Below are 22,950 nucleotides of genomic sequence, written 5' to 3'. Positions count from 1 at the left end.
GAAGGAAGCAGTGGAGGTAATTTGTTGGGAATCATAATTTTCTAAATTCATCACACCCTGATATTGTGCACAGGATGTTGACTTGAATAAACCCTGTTATCACATTAAAAAATGTCAATGAAAAGTGTAACGCGAGTTACCATGTAACGTGAGTTACCGGCATGTAACGCGAGTTACCGACTATAAACGCAAGTTTTCCCCAACATAAACAAATTTTAGCACTTAATTGAGCTAGATTGTGGTAAAAACTATCAAATGCAATGTTATACCACACTGCTGGACTGAAACAAAGGAGGGCAGCCTAATAAACTGTGATTGTATAATACTACATGCCTGTAGAATCAAGGCCACTGATCACATGCCACATTGAAGAGTCTAGCCTGGCTTTCACTGCATGTGTACATGTACATCCAGCAGTGAATGAGAACATGAAATTTATCTTCTTTAATTTCCTGCATCAGTATTACAGAATTTTTATTATAGAAAGCTATAAAGCAGCAATTAAGTGTTGGTTCTAATCCTTATTTGGTGGTTTACTGAAGATGACGCCTGTTCGGAGATCAGGAGGTTGTGGGTTCGAATCCTGCTCGAGTATGTACAATGTATGACCATGATTTTTTATCATGGCTACTACTAAAACACTGATCAATTCAGTGCTTATTTACGTTTATGTAGGGCAATTTGTCAATCAGTTGCAATGAAAACATCTCAACAGAAGAATTTCATGAATTTGAATAACTACGCAGTACCCGCTGCATGCTATACAGATTAGAACCAACACTTGCTGTCCGGCGAAAGCTCGGTGGTCTAGTGGAGATGATGCCTGCCCGGTGATCAGGAGGTCTTAGGTTTGAATACTGCTCGAGTATGTGCGCCCATTACTTTTTTATCATACCTACTACTAAAACACTGATCAATTCAGTGTTATTTACGTCGATGCAGGGTAATAAGCCAGTTCGTAATTACACAGTAGCTCATGTACACATTGGTACAAATGACCTTTCTTTTCTCTCAGTTGGTTCGGCACATCACTTGTTTTCAAAGTGGCATAATGCATAAGCTTGCCCGACAACAATTGATGGAATTCATGTTCAAAAAGAAATTAACTTGCATTTAGATCAGGGGATCAGAATACTCCCATCAGTTTATAATTCAGCAGGAATCCATTTCATTGTTTTGGGTTGAATGTGGTAATAGCTAATATTTCCTTTTATATTGCAAAATACCGTTCTTGCTGTCGGGTGGATGTGCTGGCAAGCATCATTTAGATAAGGATCGCATGAATAATCATTGCATCACAGATGCTTAAAATCTCAATGAATTTACAAACCAAAATGCCTGTTGGTACATATGACCTTTTTCTGCTCGTGCGCAAAGTGGAATTATGAACTGGTCTATTTGTCAATCAGTTGCAAAGAAATGTACTAGTTTTCACTCCTCACAAAGACAGGATTTGAATTTTTGAGAGATTGTAGGCTTTTTTGTAAACTTGTAGATAGGTTTTGATACTTTTATGTTTTGTTTTAAAAAGACTTTCAACATTTTTCATCTTTACACTCTGAAAACTACAATGCACTTATACACCTAAACCACCTGGGTATATATTCAAACGTATTCAAGGTCTCTATGAGGAGTGAAGCTCTCATTAGTCTTAAACGCTTTCTTCTATTGGGTTTTATTAGTAAAATATTTGTTTAACATTTATTCATTTTACTATCTACAAAAATAAGCATCTTTCAAAACATTCAACACAAGATTCAGTGCCATCAGAACAGTTGTATGTCATCAATTTGTGTCACCCTGTGTTAGTGGACATAATGTAACGCGAGTTACCGTAACGCGAGTTACCGACATAAAGACTCCCTACATTTTACTAGGTCATTGTAACTCAACTTTGATAGTGTTGATTTATGAGTCCTAACCCACTATCAATTCAAGGTAGGAAAACTTTTATCAAGATTGTCTAGTATGAGGAGACTTTCCAAAAAGAGGTCTTTATAGAATTGAACATGTCCTTTTTGCGTAACGCGAGTTACCAAAGTTTAATGATTCAAGAATCCCAACATGTTTGTCCTTTATTTTTCTTCTTGGATTCATTTATTTGGTATATGTCTACTTAACCCATGATGAAAAAAGTAACTTGTAGGTCCTACCAATTACAAAGATATTGGCACATTATCCCATAAATGTACCCATTATTTGTAACACGAGTTACCGTGGAATTGCCCATATACAGTGCAACAGATGCCTAGCCAAATAAGAAGTACATTGTACGTGTTTGAGACATTTTGCCTAACTGAACAATGGTAGCTGTCATCGTTACGTTTGTACAGTAACCTAGTACGACTGTATTCAAATTTTATGTTGTCTTTTGCCTGCATTCTTTATTCGTTGCATTAATCTAGTTGTTTGTTATTGGACATGTTCAGCAATAGAATGAGACATAATATCTCATCAGACTAACATCGTCTGGTATCCTCAACCCCCAGTGTGTATGCACGAGGCCCTGAGGGTAGGCAAGGAACCTATAGCCTATAGAGTCAAAATGGTGCATAGTGTATGCTGATGACTTTCAATATTTACACTACCCAGAGCCTCGGGGGTTAGGCATGACGTTTTGGTCTGTAAGCAGAACGAGGATTACCGGTATTTTTACCATGTACAGTCATGTCCACTTTATGTTTATACGAAGTCATGTACCTTTGTCTTCATTTTTTTTTTCCTCTGAGACTTGCCATAATTCTTGATAGCTCTGCTTCAAAAGGTTCATACGGCGCGATGATATACATTGTTCGGTTTATTTGTGTGTTGTGTTGTGTGTGTGTGTGTGTGTGTGTGTGTGTGTTATTGTTTTTCCTGCATCCAGATTTTATAGTACGTACGTTTGCATCTCAAACTTCCTCGTGGAAATGAATCCCAGGCTTATACGTAATTCCCTTTGAAATAGACAATCAGTCCGAAGTAACTCTGTTAGATGAAATGCTACTTTTCAATTAAGTACCAGAAGGCCTACATTGTTACATGCCATTCTCAGAAGTCACGTACAGCGCTCGTGTTTCTGTTGTTGTTAATGTTTTTTGTTCGCTTTTTTTTTTAAAGCAGGATCTTTTTAAACTTCTGAAATAGGTTTTGTTGATCAATTCAGTGATTAAACTAGAGAGTATGAATGACTAGAGAGTATGAACTAGAGAGTATGAATATCTTTGGTGGCGAAGAGCCGTTGCATAATGTTGTACCGTCATTTCCTAAGTTGCCATCTCACAACTGAAAGAAAAACAAAACAAAATAAAACAAGACAAAACAAAACAAAACAAAACGGAATAAAGAAATGGCTAAATCGAAGAGAAATTCTACCAGGATGGACAAAAACATTTTGTTCATTCTATTGTGTAAGGCGAAATTCATGTAAGTCGAACTTCATGTAAGTCGAACTTTTTTGTCCTATCCCTGTGGATTCGACTTAGTCGAGGTTGACTGCAGTTTGATTGACTAAAAAGTTGGAAGCTCGTCTAATATTTTGTCATTGTACAGAGTTTTATGTTGAGACACATTGTCATCTTGTGTGACCTGTATTTCATGGAGTCATTCGTCCATTCTAAATGAGTATTTATGTCATTTGATCTAAGCCAGCTTTATGGATCACTTTGGATTTGTATGTATGAAATATTAATATCATACTTTTGTGCTATTTCATGTTCCATTACGTGTTCATTTAGCACAGAAATTGTTGCCAAGCTAGTTCGTGGACTTGAACCAGACTATTGAAATAAAGAAACAAAAAACAGTCAATTGATTGCATAAGCTTGAATCTCGTGTGCGTTTATTAAACTCAACTTGAGTTTTGAGTGAAGCCCATCCTTTCTAGTTTCCGTCTGAAGTGTTGTGACTTTTCTTGCCAAGCGTAACTTTTTAGACAAGACCAAAATGTACACTGTATGATGTTTTCAGGGAATGATTTGTATTCGAATTTAGGATATCCTACATGTTTGTGCACAGAGGAATATAATGAGCTACGACATGCATTGTGTACATTGTATATGAATTAAATGCTCGAGACTTGAAAAATACAGTCGTATACCTAGTCCGATGATTAGCCGAGAATGGCCGCACAACCAGTCACACACATCTTCTCTAACAATCACAAATTACTGATGATTGGTTATTGTAGTTGTTGTTTGCAATTGGCCACTCACTAGTTTGGGTAAATATAATAACCACCATTAATGAACGTCCAAAATTGATGATCACAAGTCTTACATTGTTATATCCGTGTATATACATCATTCTGAGACAGTCAGAATCCGGAGGAGTGTAAAAAGTGATATGAGGCCTAGGTGTGACATCTGAATATACATGTATCATGCAAAACAAATACAACAGGCCTACACATATAATCAACGTGGACTCTGTCTGAAAGATTTCCTTTGGACGAAGTGAAGTACAGGACTTTGTAATTTCGCGCTTTTATCTCCGAGTTGGAGAGATGGTTATAAAAAAAAAATGAAAGTACACGTATAACCCTTCATTAAGAGTTTCAATCGGGACAAAAAAAATAATAATTAAATAACAAATCTGTTGACTTTGCGTCTTCCTCCCCTCTCCCGCAGATTGTCAGTAATTACCAAGGTAGTATTATGCAAACGTTCTGTCGCAATGGTTTAAAGGGATGGTACAGTATTGGTGGAGATGAGAATTGGGCTTTTAACTTTTTGCGAGATACCAAGAAAACACTAATATAGTACAGAGCATACCACTTTAAGAGGAATTTAAAGTTTATTTGATGAAAATCGGGTTTGGAATGACTGAAACATCCAAAAACAAAGTAGAACAAAGGGATCGTAATAAAGTATGGGTCCCACACTTTATTTGAATCGCTCTTTTTTGAATGTCTCGGCCATTTCAAAACCAATTTTCATCAAATAAACGTTGAATTCCTCATAGAATCACATGCTCTTTCATATTTCATAAGAGGTTTCTCATTTTCTCACCAAAAAATGTTAGAAACCTGAAATTAGGTCTCAACCAAAACTGTACGATCCCTTTAACTACGATTGTTCAATATCGGCATAAAATAAAAGTTAATCACATATCACATCAGAAGCCTACATCTCCTGCAACAGTTTCAATATTTGGTGTAGACACACTGAAACTTACAGGAATAGTTCCAATTTACATGTGATGTGCTAATTTCAAACTGTCAATAGCGATATTCTAATACGTGTAATATACAGTGTCGAAAGATATTGTGCAAGCCTATTTATTCAATATAATTACTAGTACATGTATATGAATACAATTATGCCAGTTCCCCTCAAGTACACTTTGTACTGAATTAATTCCACGGTGACTTCTAACTCGAGACGAAATCGGCAGGTTGCTCCGATAAATGGAGATAGCGCCATCACCGACAGCCAAATAACATCGACGTAACTGGTGTGTTTGCACAGAAAGAGTTCTGTGTGTGTTTGTCGCTATTCGTTGTCATTACGCCTTGCGGAAATTGATCATCTATCCGGGTCATCTATAAAGATTAATGATAATTGCAGACCGGCAATCCCTGATGTGCAAATAGTTGTAAGTTGGTGATGTCCTTGTATTCCCATCAAATTGGGTTGTTGTTTGAGGATGGCACGTATAATTTGGATGATCTGTCAACCCAACAATGATTGGGGAGAGTTTTGCTTGAAATCAAGCAGGGAACCATTTGGCAAGTGGAAATCATAGTAAATTAATTAGGATTCATTCAAACTGAATGATTGTTTGTTTGTTTGTTTGTTCATTTCCATCTGAGAAGATGGCTGGATAGCCCATATTCAGCTACGTTAAGCTGGTCTTCTGTGGGGTCCAGTTAGATGTGAGGTGGGACCACTTCACCGGGTTAAACACCCTGCTCTTTGCAATTAATGAATGAAGCGGGATCTTTTACGTGCATGAGTTGTTACTCTCTCTTACACGGGACCTCCATTTTATGTCCTATCCGAGGGACAGAGTATTTTGCCTCTTGCTAGAGGGGACGGTATGCTTACACACAACATTGCTCAGTCCAAGGAGGTACTAGGCTCGCCTAGTACCTCCTTGCTCAGTCCAGACTCGGGTTCGAACCCAGGCCCTTAGGATCATGAGGCAGACGCGCTACCGACTGAGCCAACTCACCGCCCATGGATTTAATGTAATCAACCTCAAATGTATTTACATTCTGCAACAATTATTTTTGATAATATTGCCGAAGTCACGAACCAAGACTACCGTTCCACCCGCTCTGCCCCAGATACAGCGCTGGGGACATCGGACTTTGCGCCCTTTTTCTATTGTTTGCCGGAGAACACATTGTTTGCTCAATGTTTTGAACCCCGTCACATGAATAATCGGCGTCTCCAGCTTTTATCTCTACGGAGTCCACATTGCCACAAGTGCAGCGGAAGAAGTTGTTCGTAAACACAAAGTCGGCCACGTTTCCTCCCGCTCGTGAATGCACGCTAATCGTGTCATTGACCTTGAAAAACACTTCCCGTAATAGGCTTGAGAGTAGGCTACGTTGGAGCCGTCAATAATTGCATTTATTTGAATAAGATACAGGTATGTTGTTTAAAAGAACACAATGTAAACACATCGCGTTATCTCGTCTGTGATACCGTGTGTTCATAATAATGGATGTTGACTCAATATACATAGTTCGATGCATTTGCTTAGACATCCATGCATGCAAAATGACTCCTATTGTACATCTCCCAGGTCCGTGTCAGTCTGATGTGCTACTGAACGCACCGAACGCTCAGTTTCTTGAGCTGTACAGACTCCGTAAAGCACGAGTGATAGGGGGGAAATCGAAACGAGGGCCTCAATAATTATCGAAATCAAAGAATGTTTTAAAAATATTCATTCAATGCTTGCTTCCTAATCAAACTATTCGAACTATTCTGGTATAGTATAGACACAACATGGTATCGCGTTAGATACATGACTTCGTCTGGATTGATCCCCTATAGCTCCAAAAAGGGAGGTGGCCACCTCCCTGCTCTAAATGCAATTGCATGCATTACTACATTTCCCAGCTAAACAGTACCAGGACATCAGGGTCTGCTGTATTGCAGCGTTTCACACCAGTGACAATTTTAGCAGTCATCTATGGCTTACATAATGGCTTTGGTGTTATTTCAACTCAAACCATATGGTAGAGAAGATTCATAAATAATTGTCCGATATTTTCTACAGCGTCTTCTACCATCGGGTGCATGCACATCACAAGTTCGACATCCATGAATCATACAGCCCACGAGTCATTATCCATACAGCCCACGAGTCATATACACAGCTCACGAGTTCGACACTAGACGAACAAGGCCCACGACACAGACACATAAAACCCGTGTTCGAATGTCGAACCCTTTGGCCGTTTTTACCTAATGTCGGACTAATGGGCCTGATTTGCCTATAGTGTTGAACTCATGTACTGTATGACTCATGGGCCTTTTTTTTCAATGTCGAACTCGTGGGCTATAATTATGACTTGTGGGCTTCGTTATCTTGGGATAACCCCTGCCATCGGGTGCTTGTTGACGTTCTCAAGTTTTCTTGCTTTAAATATTAACCAGGCAAATTCTTATTTTTTAAAAAATAAATCAAGTATGCGCAAGAGGGCAAGGACCATATTATTTGAACAGACTATTTGAATAGTAATGCCTTTTTATCGTATAGGCCTTCATCATACTTATAAAATGATTATTACATCATAATCCCGATTATATGAGTGCTAACTATTTATCAATCTATATTTTCGTCAACCACTGATGAAAGTAGACATTACTCAAATGTATCGTAAGCGCCATCGTTATACATTGTAATATCATAAATCATATAGTGAGCTTCAAATAGTCATAATCATAGTTAATGATAAAAGTTACATAGCCGAACGAGACACTGAGTCACAGAATAATAGTCACCCTTAAGGCATTTTGCTGCCATCGTCTCCATGCTCGGAGTCGAGGAGAACTTGTTAACGATGTGCTCTCAAAATAATAAGGCAGTCGGACGACTACGCGTGCACAGTGCTTTAGATATGATGACGTCGTCCTTTGTCAAAATTAGAACAAACAAAGCTCCAAAAAACGGTGTTTACTGGTGATTAAAGCCAACACATGGAACACAGGGAACCTGCCTGAAAGGACTCAAAAATCATCTTTCACGAATGCAAATTTGTTTGCAATTATTGGAAAGCTCTACCATGAAACATGTCAGGCTGACGCGATTTGCCGGGAAAATGAGTTATTATTATTATCATTATTTTTTTGGTAAGTATGTTACGTTCAAAAGTGTGAAATAATAAAAGTCAGCATGCCGATTTTTATTCCGGTAACTTCCGGATACTTCCGGTGAATCTTTCTGGTTAATATTTTGCGTTTTCGTCATTACCCATCAGAAATTGTTTTATCATGGTGTACTTTCACACATTTCTGATACATAAGTGTATTAGAGCAAAAAAAAAAAAAAAAATCAACAGGTCTGCAGACACACAGGAAGTCGTTTTCACTATTAAGGACCTTTATGAAGGGTCTAAACGATCTTTACGGGCTCGCATTTCCCTATCATGCATACGACTATACACTGTGTTCTCAATTGTTTTCAGCGATCTCTTTTAACACGACTGTGTGATTACCAGTGACATTTGACCTATGCTGGCATGAAACCGTGATACTGTAGACTGATGAAACATGAGCAGAAGTTCCTTGCACTATACAATAGCCAAGGTGCTGTAATCACTCTTTTGTTTTTAATGCTGATATTTGATATAAGTCTTCATGACCTCTTTGCTGTTATTGTTTTTCCTCACGAAATTGATACATGCACGTCAAATACAATCGACAATAGGTTTGCCCTGTAGGGTCTATAATACGAAATATTACTCTGCCGATTGTAATAAAATCATTGATATAAAGGAAAGGACGTACGCTGCACAAGCATCCTCCAAATCAGAAAAAAATGGAAGTTATGGGATTTTTTTTGTATTAACCGAATAATTGTGAATGCAAAACAGAGAAAAAAATTACAATAATGCAAGTCATCATCTTTCATTTCTCGCATTTTCGGGTCCACGCACACCCGCTTGCGCACAATAGTTGTTTTAACACAATCTTCATATGCACAAACACACGGACACACACACACGCAATCAATTACTAGTTTATCCACAGATACATGAACTCATGTTTTTTGTTTTTTGTAAAGTCTATTAACTCCGTTGCAGGATTAATCATGATTATGAATAATCAATTCAGTACTTATATTCGTTTTCAACAAAAAAAAAGGTTTTGTTATGTTTTTCTTCTAATTTTTATCTAACAAACGCAAACAGAAAAACTGACCAGAATGAATATTATTTGTTAATGGAAAAAAAATATATATATCTTTATATATATATATATATATTTTTTTTTTGGGGGGGGGGGGGTTGGCTCGTACTGCTTGAGTAAGTTCTCGTCTTTTTTAAAAGCTCATGAGCACTTCTCAAAGAACATGTTTAAATTACTGTCTGTTAAATAAACCAGGTGTCTATAGGGGTTATTACTGTTACTTTTCTTTATATAGGCCCCGAGAAAAAGTCAACATCCTCCAATTGGGTCTAGAGGAATATGAGTCATCAAGCGTGTCATAAATAAAGAATTTTAAACAGAAATTTAGAACTTATACGTGATGAGTTACCGTGATTAGTGATGAGAGAGTTGTTCGAGAACTATAACCGGGCCTGGGAATGGCATGTTTTGACGGGCCAAATGTTCACGAACGACTGAGGAACAAAATAATTTTCCGCGTCCTTTGCACCGTAACCCTGATGCGGGGGTCATTGCCCTTTAAAAGTGCAAGACCTTTAAAGGAAAGATCACCATTTTGCATCCATTAATAGTTAAGGGTCAAAGCACTACTTTGTTAAAAGATGGCATGAATATACACTGGTTCTGTGACTATGAGCCTAAGTTAATGCTAATACAGATGTCGATTATAAACGAAAAAACAACAACTTAAAAACACTTTTCATCTTCTTTTTTTAATAATTTCCGAACATAGAAATTATAATTTAATCGATAGCAAACGTATGTTTTTGTTCTAACAATATGTACCACCATTTTTTATTTTTTTTTTTGGGGGGGGGGGGGGTGAGCTGATATCTAGCATGCCCAAACATAGTTATTGAGCTCTAACCACACACAAATAAAGCAACATCAATTAGTGATCAAATGAGCTTGGTTATGAATATTCAGTCACTTTAAACAAACTCTGTTTATCCTTCCCCCCCCCCCCATTCTCCAACTCGTGTTTTGGAGTGCGCCTTTAATCAGTTTAGCGAGGAAGAAAAAAAATCATTTAAGTCCATCATGGCTAAATTGGGGCAAATGCCGGGTCAATGTCATCCGATGACATATATGTGTCAGAAATAGCTTGAAAGAATACCAAGAGGTGTGATATTTATTTAATTGGGTAATTGAGTCGACGAAGATACCGGCTGTTGTCAGAACGGTGTACGTGACCGAGTTGATTTTGGCGTCCTGTGTCGTAACCGACATTTAGAACTATGCAGTCCATACATACGTACACACGCATACACACACACACACACGAGCGCATTACCATGTTGTGTGTGTATCTAAATGTGCAGAGTATATTTCAATATTGCTTCAAGATTTGTCAGTGTGAATGTGCGTTTTCTGAATGATTGAGCCACGGTGTATGTGTGTGTACGTGTGTGTGTGTGTGTATGTGTACGTGTGTGTGTGTGTGAGAGAGAGGCTAGCAACATAACAATATCACTCATCGAATAAAGAAAGAGCAATCTAAAATTCATAATAGTGTTAATGACAATAAAAGTGAAGATTTTAATGTAACTATTGCGCGCACACACCTATATCTATATCAACATACATACAAACATGCTGTGATATAATTGTGTGTATGTGTGTGAAAAGTTATAAGGAGAGCATGTGTTAGAAGCAAAGCACCAAACAGGTTAGTCGTCGCATCGCGTTCTTGTTCGGCGACCAGATATGAATGTAATATGTCTGTATGTAGTTACATATCCGTTGGGTATATATCCGTCGGTAGATAGTTTGTTGATGATTATTATGGTTGAGGTTGAGGATATATACACGTATATCATATATATGTATACATATATATATATATCCCTAGTTGGCACCTTAGGGAGACATATTGGGGGGAAGTGTCTTCATTAGGGAGACAACTGGTCATTAAGGAGACAATTTTCGTGTCTCCATTGCGTAAACTGCCATTGAACATGTATATAATAAATTTGCATATAAAACAAATGGAAATGTCTTCCAAATGACCCATCTAGGAGTATATATATATATATATATATATATATATATGTATATATGTGTGTATATATATATATATATATATATATATATATATATATATATATATATATATATTATATATATGTTATATATATACGTTGTATATGCAATGACTGCGCGTACACCACACAGTACAAACTTTCTTGGAAGACTTCATCGAGATCATGAGATAAACAAGGAGAAGATCTAACATCAAAGCAGAATACGGTTCATCACAATCAAAACGCGAGAGTTAAATCCGCATGTTATCTCCACATGCCATGCCATCTATTCTGATGTTATGTCGAATTTCTCGGAATCTGACCGCAGACAAAAGACGGAGAGAAAACAACTTGAGAGATATACTGGACCACAAGTTCGCAAAAATGGAGGATGTAGGCCCCTGGGATATCCTCCGCCAAACCCGCTGAGCGTCCATAAAAATTTTTTCAAAGTTTGGGCTCGTGCTTTTGTTTGCTGCGATGCGCTTTGTACATAATGTATTATTAATCTCCTCCTCTGGTGATCTCCTCTTGGACCGATGCCAGTTGAACATTGTTCTCTTCCCTTCTATCAAACGAACACACCACATTCATCCTTCGACTCTTTCCGCACACGGTTATACTTTTCAACTGTGCTATAACGGGACATCACCTATTGTTGAGGCCTTTCCATGCAGCAACGGTGATACATTGTATAACACAGACTTTACCGAATCTCATAAAATGGATAAGTTTTTTTATAGTTTTTTTAATGCAACCATAAAACAAACAAAACACACAATATAAACAATGAACAAATTCATGGATGTGTTGTCCTATAATGTTTTGAGTATCTATGAACTGTACAGCTCTTGTATTGTTATTCTTGTTAATCCTCATCGTATTACGTAAATCTCAAAATACAGTTTGAATGCATTATAGAAAGACAGCAATCCGTGCCTTTACAATGTGCCTTCATTGTGTGATGAAAATGTAAGTCTGTCCATAATCAGTTCCTTCCTCAGGTTCGTTCATGACACATTTTGGTACAAATACAGTGTATGCAATACCGGAGAAAGGTTGTATCATTGGTGTATCGCTTCGTGGGATCCAAACTCAGCGCAGTATGCTGCGACCATATCCAATACTTTATTGCAGGCCTAATGACCACTAAGCATTCTGTATTACAAACTTTGACGAAGAGAATATACACTGTATAGTGTGTGATATATACGTGTACGGTGGAATCTCGATAAATTGAGATCTGCTCCAACAAGATACAGGTGTACATGTATATAGCAAACTAATTTCTCCGGTCCCAGTGAATTTGTTTCCTTTGTTTTGTATTGTTTATTGACAACTGATATAACAAAATATCTGATTGTAAAGAACAGATTGTCTTTGGGCCAAGGGTCTCGTTGTACTGAGTTTCCACTGTACATGTAAATTCATCGTATACATTGAATTTGTACAATTAAAGGCACAATTTACCATTTGCAGATGAAACAAAAACCCAGCATTAGAGCTTCAAAATAGTTCTGAAATGTGAGTTAGGGATAGAAACAACCAATGTAAAAATTTGAACCAGTATAATCGATGTTAAATATTGTTAAATGTACAAAATGTGAACAATAGTTATAATAAAAATGTTTTCAGGCTAAACCGTCTGCAGTTATGGTTTAATGAGAAAAAAAAGTGTGATACATTGTATCTCCTTATATTTTACGCTTTATTTCAAAAAAATCTTATATCATAGGATGTTTTGTGATACAACTGGCCTGCCTACACATATACATCAAATGTGATATCTTCAACATTTTATTAATCACTGCCCCCAAAGGTAAACAGGACTTTTAACGATTTTCAATCGCACCGTCTCACACATAATACGTACATCCACACACACACACACACACACACACACACACACACACACATCTCTTCACTCTCTGTCCGTCCTCTTCACCTCTTTCCTCTCCCCTTCTTCTTCTTCTCCTCCTCTTCATCTTCTTCTTCTACTTCTTCTTCTTCTTTTACTTCTTCTTCTTAATTCTTCTTTTTCTACAATTCAGACGCGTAGAGTGATACTAAAGTCACGGCTCAATACACGGGAAAGATAAGCAGGTTCAAATGCACAATATGTTTTCAGTTATCATCATTTATTTACATGAAATAAAGGAATATACATAATTTACATCAATAATTACAGTTCTGGATCCATTCATTTCTTACGCAGGAAGTAATTGAATTAAATGGTATAGAATGTGAGAAATGTATGTTGCGAAGTGACTACGATGGATGTCGTCATGATACACAAAAGAAAGGAAATGTTACCTTATTTTTTTAAAGATCTACAAGAAGGAAAGAAAGAAGACATACGCAATCTCTGAGGCCATTTTCGCATACCCTTCTCAGTAGAGCCATGACAGTCAGAACCGTTTCCGACAAGCCGACAGGTTTTCGTCAACAACGAGATCTATCTTTGTCTAACTTTTTTTTTTCTTCAACAAACTCAAAGAAGGTAAAAGTGAACGCAGATAGGAATCTATACGAAACAGGTGCATAACGGTCTGTCAGATTGACTTAGCTGACTGTCACGCACACCTAAAATCACAGCTGATCTTCTCCGTGCAGTTCAACCAGGGATAGATTTGAATCTGCACTCGTCCAAAATTCTAGTGGTGACAGGTATAAACACAAGAATAATCACCTATGCCAGTATCGCCACTTGTGTTTTCCCAAAACTTCTTCTGAATTTGCCCGATACAAGCGCTTTTCAGACCGCGCATGTCTTGCGGTGTGGAGAGTAAACATGCTCACGTTTAACCGGGCACTGAAAAGTTCAGTACACTTTTCACTTCAAACAACTTATTTCACACTGCAAACATCGAAACACACCAAAAGGAAAATGCATGATTAAAGAATAGTTGACACGATACACTACAGTTTTCCTGAGTTTGAAATTAACTTACGCATGCGTGACGAAACATCACCAAAAACACTTGTTATGGGTGTCAGTAAAATGTCAAAAAATAAACGTAAAATCAACAGTGAAAACGGTCAAATACCTTCTGCCTATTAGTTAAACTTGAATGTCGTTCGATGAACCTTCACACATACAAACGAAATGGGAGAAATTGTAGCCTACTATTACTACAGTCATTTATAATGGCACATTTCACATTCAGGCTACTAGCCGAGGTCATTTTCAACTAGAAACACAAGGAGATAATGACATTATGCTTGGCACATATTACATTTGCAACAATCAGTTTGCTATAAGAATAATTGTTACTAGATAGGTGGTACGTACAAAAGTGACGTTCCACTTCGTTATTTTCTGAACAAATTACCCTGTTTATAGTAATTCAAAATCACGAGTTGTTCAAGCTTTCCTATCAATGCGCTTCGTCGTCTAATATATCTTTTCCGCGTGTCTCCCAAACGAAAATCACAAACACAGCTATGGCTGGGTTACCATAATACATACGACCTTTCGTCATTATTCTGCACCTTATCTAATGCCTTTTTGCATCTATTTATTTACAATGAAGACGGACAATCTGGGGGCTAGTAAAAAATACCCTGAATAATGTATTGAAATGAAAGAAATGTCACACACACACAATGACACGATTTCCAGAGATTTTAGTTCTCTCTCTCTGTTGCGCTGTTTTATCTGCACTTGTAAAACTTCTGAGGTATGTGTTACTATGAAACTCATGGCAGTCCTAAAGTTACACGCACGGTGTTATTGATTAAGTCTTTACTGTTTATTTCGCAGAGAGAAGAGTTGGTTGCATCAATATCTCAGTAAATCAAAACTGCTATGAATATCTGTATTATGTATACTACACATCGGATCATGTACAAGGCTTGACTTTAAGTTTCATTGAGCAAACTTCATGTTTTCAACTTGCCTATCACTCAAAGACATTGACTCTTTATATCCATATATCACATTATAACTATACGTTGATATAACAGGAAGGAGATAGTGCCGTCATATTTTCATTTACACAGGCGGATGTTATCTTTTCCACGAAAGAAAAGAAACAAATCCATGTTTAAATTACGGGAATGCAAATGATGATTCAAGCGTAAATGTTGCATTGCTATTGTGTACACTTTTTTGCGGGTATGAAAGTACAAAGTGAGATTGGAATTACGTAAGGAGTGAGGTTGATAAAAAGGGTATATACACTGGGTTTGCATACAATAACTATCTAGAAAAGGCAAACCAACATGCAAAATGCTTGAAACTACACAATATTTCAGCCGATTACTATACATAAACTGTGCTCCAGAAGAAGTTGAGTCCAACAAATGTGCAAGAGAGAGCGAGTAGGACAACACACAGAATATGAAATTCTAGCCCATTGACGAACTATAAAAGTGCATAACGATGGACAACTATCTGTGGATATGTAATCTGCAGGTACAATACATGCGTCAATACCTACACTACAAAACTACTAGAAAGAAAAAAAAGAAAGAAAGAAGGATTACATGATTGTAAGAACGTGAATACAAACTAGATAGACTCTCACAACAGTCGTTAATACAGTGTAGTAGAGTAATTCAGGGTGACGCTTAGGTCTCTTCCACTATACGTTTTTCCTACGGTCTTTTTTTGTTAAGTTTGCAGCAACTTCTAGTGGTGCGGCTCGTCCTATACAAAGTGTGTAAACACAACTTATGGACGGCCATAGTTTTATGCAGCAATGTTGTAGATTCCATGTAGCTATAATGTACAATTGAAACACCTTTGCCATCACTGTTCTCATCGGAGATTCCTCCGAAACTTTTCACGGCGTCTCTTACAATCCCTTCTCCTACCAGCTACAATGTTGAATGAACACTATACTCAATGAAATCTGTGAATAAATATGCAGCCATTTCATGTGGTGTATCTCGTTTTACTTCATGCCGGCTAGATCGGAGACTAGCTCGCGTCATGTTTGTTTCAGACGAGTTATTTCAAAATATACCGAGTGCAGCATTTTCCGTGAAAAATAAAGAAAGATAACTATTTATCAAGCTCTTAAATATGACCCTTTTCTGGCAGCAATTCACTATTGATCTTTGATCTAAACATCACACCTAAAAGCAGCATTTTCTTGCCAAATTTTGCTAGGGATGTTGCGAAATCTATGGTGTGAGGGAATGGGAGGAGTAGTCGTGCAATGTGAATACCATTATGCAACAAAGAACCGTCTCTACATCCTCACTCTATATAGCGAGTAAAACATTGTTTTAACCACTGTGGAATTCCAAATGAAACTGGTAACTAATGAAACCGGTAACTAATGCGATGAAATGACAAAAACCGTGCAGGATATAAACATGCAGAAAAATGGGGGGAGAGAACCGGCGAGACGAGGTGCTCGTTCTCGTTCACTCTTTGTCATCGTTAATGAGAAAAGTTGGAGCAATGCATTAGTACATGAATGCTATGAGGAATTCAGCCACTTCCGTGTGAGTCAGCGCGGCGATACGTGAAGTTGCAGCGACTCCAGTTTATTCATGCTGCAACTTTCACAGCAACACAGAAGGGTGGCTGAAAACAGAAGAAATGAACTACTAGTTTTATTCACACATCAGCACCATTTGTCAACAGTTGTTTTCTAGACGCTTTAGACACGCGTCGAAGAATCGAATTCAAAACAGCATAACAATTCAAGAAGAAGCCAATCAAAATCAAAACACATCAGTGTTGACTGTACAAGAATTAAAGCCTGTACATTTCAGTTAATAAAATTCACGCATATTGAAATTTTCGAGAATATTTCAGCTTTGTGTATACGTTGGACACAATCAGGCAAGCAACATGCCTTTGTATTCTCTACATCTCCTTACTTATTTATTATTTTTTCTTTTAAATACAAAACTATATGCTATAGTGTACATGTTTATCGCAGTCGCTTAAGTGTTCATCTATTTACAGCTCAATCAGGAATACAATCGCTCACTCAATACCGCGCATGCGTCGAAGACGCGCTTTGCACGCAGTACTTATCACTCATTCGCATCCATCACATAACTTCACTTGGTCTAATCCACTAAACTAAATCTACGACAGGTTTTGCAGCAATTTCGTGTGGCTTTTACGTCACGGCTTAAAACGACCGTTACTTTATAAGGACAGGTGCCCTTGTAACCACCTATCCACATCTCTTCACACCTGACATACATGATAGGCATTATTCATTTTATAACAAGTAACAAAGTATGCAACAATTACGAAGAATCGAACATTACAAAATATTTCAGTTGCAGTATTTTCGCGCTATTCTACGTTCTACCTGTCTAAACTACTTCATCGTTCATACGAACCTATACTCTTGTACGTTGATACTACGCATATCCAACTGCAATGCTTGACTTGCATCTGCAAAGTTGGAGGACGCAGTTTTGAGAGCCAGAAGGGCGTTACCGACCGAGGACTTCAACGGCCTTAAGGCTCTCTTGGATACCAACGCTACGCTCTACACTCTACTAGTATCCTAAAACTAGCCAGCTACTGACCGACAGCTTGCGCATGCGCTGTACCAATTTACGCTGAGTGAACCGACAATGCGTTTTCCCAGATTTTTCAGCTCAACGCAGGTCAATATGAAACTTGCAATTCAGCATACCCAATTTGAAAATGAACGAGCAATAAAATTGTCGCCAAAATATGCCACTACACTCAGGGTTTGAAGCTTCGTCCGGAAAACAAAATAATTTTGAGGAGCACTTGCGTATGATGGGCCCGCGATGCGCGCAAAACCAAAATCGCCAAGGAGGGTGATGAAGGGATTTCTTTACCAGCTTCACACCACTTGGCCGTCAGCGCCTTCAATCTCTACAAACAGATATACCTGAGATGTCCTTTTGCAATTTGGCAGCGAGATAATCGTTCGATGCGCAAATATCATCTAACGGAAAATCTCCTTAGAGGAAAGCAAAAAGAGATTAGCAAAAAGCAAGATTTAGAAGAAAAAAAAAAAAAACAAGCAAAAACAAACACGGGAGATCAACATCGCTGTATGATCTCCTGGAGCACACGATCATTTATTTCAGACTTTTTGCAGTGTCACGCAACACTAAACACCATGATCCAGAAGTTAAGAGAAAATACCTACAGAAGGCTAAGCATTTTTAATGGCAGCCCCCTTAGCTATTTATACTATTGCTATGTTTGCGTAGCAGTCGTCACCTTCCTGTCCACCCGTGTACGAATGGCAAGGGATATCCCGGGAAGATGCTGCACGCGCTTCGCGCTTCACACTTCCAGCCCATCGAGACATCAGTCTCCGGAAAAAGCCATCATTCTAGTCGGACCACAAGCTCCGCATAAATTTGGGACTTGCCGGCCAAACGTCATGAAGACTATGTTGTAGCGCTGCGCGCGCAGCAGACGGACGACACTGGCAGCGCATGCGCATCTTCCCTGGATGCCCCCTAAGTGGCCTGTACATTGTGTGGTCTACGACCTGCGAAGTAGTCTCATCACACGGGAACGGATGGTGGATGATTCCAGGTAGACCAGGGTCGTGGTGATTTCAGTATCGCGAACATCTCGCAGACAAATAGATATATTTATCGCAACTCGCGCTATACTATCTATTTTGAGTCACTGAAGAAAAGCATAGAATTTGTGAGCAGAGGAAGGGTGGTTGCCGATGAACATTAGAAGAGCATCACCGATTGAAATATCATTACAGGCATGGACAAAATAATTACTCTGCGAGGACTACAATATTTCAGTTAATCCTTCCTTACTAATACAATGTATGAGTCTCTGCAGAGAAATGCATGACTGATGTAAAACGAAAAGTGTAGAAAACGTTAATGTGCCTAGTATGGTGATGACGTTATAAGGACTAATAATATGTTAACTTTCTGACATATTTCTCTGCAAACGCGAGAATAATGCGTAGTAAAGGGAAATATTAAAATGAAGACAGTGATGTCCTTTGGCACAAAACCGACATATTACTCGGCCGCGGGATCTTCTAAGTGTTCTACGTTTCAAAGAATTTGGCAACGAATTTTTCACGATTGTGCTGGCACAGCTTATAGAGGCAACATTTAACCGCGTAAAATAAATGGCATGCCTCATGCTAGATTCAACGTACCTGACCTGAATCTAGGCCCTGTAGTATAATGTGAATACGGCAAGAGCTGCTTTGAGAAGGAAACAATATCAAACAAAATGCCTGTTATACCATTATTCAGAGGGCATTATGACTAATTACAAAGAGATTCTAAATGGATTCCAATTCGGGGGAAAATGAGCTAGGTTTCTCCGGCGACGGAAGCGCGCGTAACAGAAAGCGAAAGCATATAAAGAAAGCGAAAGACAGAATAAACGGTTTCTAAAAGCTACAAGAAAGGATGGTATGCAGAAAACAGTCACGTGGCGTGTGGACGACTATAGTCCAGCGGACCACTGCTGCAGAATCTGATCATTGTGAAACTAGCCCCGCCAAACACTCGCTACGATGGGTGACTGGGTGAGGGCAGCCAAGGCGATCCAATCTGACAGCTATGGCCCACTGTCCACGCGTCGTCACGACCATGTAAAATTTGAAGACATCTCCTGCTTGCTTAGCGCCAAAAAAGGCGGTATAGAATCGAACAAAAGGACAAAAATCGTCTGCAGACATCACGGCAAAGGCTGATAAGGTCATGGTACCGATCCCGAATTCAGCTTTTCTACAAGCGATAAAAATAGTGCCAAACGAGACATCAAAGTGAATATTTAGCAGAAATGACATTATGGTGTCGAGGAACGTTTGGAATAGCAGAATTATTTGTGAGGGATCCTTTCCATCCCTTTCTCTTCTTGAGTCGTCAGTTCAGCTGAAGCTCAGGTCCGCTGAAGTTACCCCCTTTGGATAATTTCCTAGCCTCCGTTGTAACAGCTCGTCGGTAGAGCGCATGCGCAGTCATATCAGGACGTCCCTGTCAGGGCCGTTCATGGATGTCAGTCATTGTCAATGGCGTTGGTCCTGATTGGACGGTGGGATCTTTGGCAGGAATCGGTGACACCGGCGGTGGGGAAAGGGTGTCACTACCAGGGCGTGTCCTGGTGTAGAAGGTCCTCCGGCTTGGAGTGGAGGTGGAATGTCCCCGACCTTCCAGCCGTCACCGGCAAAGGATTGGGGAAGCTCACTGCTCATGGTGTGAATCCCTATACAGCACAAAGAGAATAGAAACGAAAATGACAAGTTCTCATTAGTCAAGTGCTAATCGTTGAGTCATAATAGAATGTGACTGACTCAGAGTTTGAAATGTGTGTGTCGCCCCCCCCCCCCCCCCTTATACATTATTTGATACAGGGCAAAATACCAGATTCTACGCGGGGTTCACTATAATTTTGATTTCGCCTGCAGCGTTAGGGAAAGATTATCTAGAGAACTGTAAAGCGCATGTCTCGATGAAGGGCGGGAATTCTCAGCACGAGGCACGTGTCTCTCGCGAATTTCATCAACAGTTCAGCCGACGAGAGCATAAGGGTGATGTCATCAATGTACTCTTTACCCAGTCAGTCGGGAGGTGTATGTTGGATAGGGAGAAGGGGTGGGGTAGGGAGGGGAGGGGAGGGGAGGAGTGGGGGAGGGGTAAGGAGGGGGAGAGGGGTAATGCGAGTTCTGATGATTCAGACCGCAGGGAAAGAGGGCATTATATACGCATTGGCATGTCTAACTCCGTGGTGGGGGTTGGGAGGGGAGGGAAGGTGAGGGGTGGTGGATGGGGGAGGGGTGGTGGAGTGAGGGAGGGGTAGGGGGAGAGGGGTAATGCGAGTTCTGATGATTCACAGACCGCAGGGAAAGAGGGCTAGATGATGTACGCATTGGCATGTTTTACTCCGTGGTGCGCACATTATGAATGGGAAAGCGAGGTGACCGCGAACATGAATGACGGGGCAGCTCTTCGGAGTGCGGGACATTCCGCACTGTGCATCAGACAAACGAATCAGTCATTTCAGCACCGCCGTCGGGGGAAAAAAGGTGCTAAACATTTCACCATCATTAACGACCCTTTCCCCGTCTAGACAAAGAGAAGTTCACCCATATCCACATTATTGCTCTCACCACAATAACTTTTATAATAGTGCTTTCCATGATTATAAACCGAAATGCGTTCCGGCGATACCACAGAGAGAAAAGAGAGATACCATTGCTTGATTTCTGATGTATTAGGTGACTCATGAGTCAGCACGCCAATGGTGAATACGTTATTTTGGCTCATGGTTACAATGAATAATTCTAAAATGGAAGAGTTAACAAATTCACCATCAAACGATTGAACTGAAGGACGCGAGATATATGACACGTTTCTTTTCCATTGCAGAAGAAAAAATCCATTATTGATGTTTAATATCAAACATGTTTCATGACAGAGATGACGTAAGCCGCACCATGCCCCCTCAAAAAAAAAAAAGGAGGCTGGTTGTTTATGTGCAAACATCGATTAAGACCGACAAGTGAAGTATAGAAAAATAATTGTGGGCAATCACCAATTTCAAAACTAATGTTGGTTAAAAACACCCTTAGGGTAAAACAATGTTTTCGCATTAATATATCGACCATGTCAACCTCGAGAAATTAATTATCTTAGCTGTGCAAAGTTGTCAAACAAAGCCAGCATAATATTATACCAGGGAGGTGACCTCACCTCCCTGCTTATACCCATGCCTATGACAAAGTGTCGACGATCTAGTGTGGTTGCTCATGCGCCGTTCCGTATTGCATTTACGAACAGCTAATCATTTGAATTGCTATTCCAAATGTGATGTTTATTCATTATTTCATAAACAAAGCCTGCAAAACAGTAGACTATTTTCATTCAAGTGGTATCCGCACCCCCCCCCCCAAGAAAAAAATATAAATGTCCATAAAACATCAAAACACATACCATACGATCTGTGCCTCGACGCAGACGCCATGTCCCAATACAAGTAGCTGATGTGAATGCTCTCTAACGCCCAACCGTGTACAAAAACTCAATGCATCTCTATCGACAAAACACATGACAACGACTATTTAGGATTTCTGACAACGGTCGCTTTTCATCAAAGTTTAGTCACCCTTGACCGACGCGGTACTTGATCTTTGCGCAACCCCACAGAAAAGGGGAGTCGAATCTATTGTTGATGCTGGCTGTTGTTACGCTCCTTGCTATAATGAAGCTAATCAATGAGCGGTTAAGTCCGATGACGTAACCGTGTGCTGACCCTCTTTTCCATGAAGAGGGTACGGTACTCTTTCGCGGTAAGCTAAAATGTCGCCACTTTTGGAATGCAAATATCACTACTGTGTGTAGGACGACTCCGCCACTTAATGCACCCCATGGATTAAAAGCCTGAAGATTTAGTACATTGATTGCTCGAGTCTCTCTTGGACAATGGCAAGAGAAATTTGTCATATCAAAATTGCCCCGTCATAACCACTGAAGCAGAAAAAATATGAGAATTCATATTCATACGTGAAAAATACCGGCACGGCATGACAAGATTGCTCATAATGAAATATAAAAAGCACACATTCTAGTTGATGATAGGGATGCATTTAATGTGCCATCAAAGTACATTTAAGATTGTATTGTCAAGAATTTATATTATCGACGGC

Source organism: Diadema setosum, chromosome 19, assembly GCF_964275005.1.
Source record: "Diadema setosum chromosome 19, eeDiaSeto1, whole genome shotgun sequence".
In the NCBI taxonomy this organism is placed as follows: Eukaryota; Metazoa; Echinodermata; class Echinoidea; order Diadematoida; family Diadematidae; genus Diadema; species Diadema setosum.
The sequence above is the reverse complement of the archived record's forward strand: the minus strand, read 5'-3'. Positions refer to the sequence as shown.